Source organism: Alligator sinensis, unplaced genomic scaffold, assembly GCF_000455745.1.
Source record: "Alligator sinensis unplaced genomic scaffold, ASM45574v1 scaffold506_1, whole genome shotgun sequence".
Classification (NCBI taxonomy): domain Eukaryota; kingdom Metazoa; phylum Chordata; order Crocodylia; family Alligatoridae; genus Alligator; species Alligator sinensis.
In genome coordinates this window covers 89,620-90,217 of record NW_005842215.1, presented here as the reverse complement: position 1 = coordinate 90,217, position 598 = coordinate 89,620, and positions in this window count along the sequence as shown.

Sequence of the window (598 nt, the reverse complement as noted above, 5' to 3'; positions counted from 1 at the left end):
GGAAAGATAGGACCTCTGTAAAATGTTCTTCCTTCATATCACAGGTTTATAGTGACACCTGGGGTGTAAATAAGCATTTGCTGCACCTGGGTCTAGGTTTAGTTGGCTTGCTTTAAGCTGTCTCAACCAGTCTGGGAGCAGTGAATGCAGCTGTGCACTGCTTCTTGGAGTGGCATGTACAGCTGTTTACCACTGCCAGAAGCAGCATGGGAAGTCCAACGTAAGTAACAGGGAGAGGCTGGTGGGATTGTGGGGGTGCAGGGAGAGGCTGGTGGGATTGGGAGGTGTGGCAGGTCCAGGGGTGTGTGCAGTATGGGATGCTAGTAGATTTTGAAAAGGGGCAGTCAAGGGGCTAAAAATAGCCCAATCATGATCATGTGGAAGGGGATGGGATAAGAATAGCACAGTCCCCAGGCTAAGACAAGTGGGTGGGCTTTCCCAGCCCAGGTGATGTGCTGTGAGTGTATTTGGGCATTTGCTAGATTTGGGAAACCCCTTCTTAGATTGGATTAGCCTTTTCTCGATTTAAGTTACTGTACCTTTTTTGGTGAACTAATTTAGATTGTGTGCCACTTTTTGGCCAATTTAAACCCCAAGA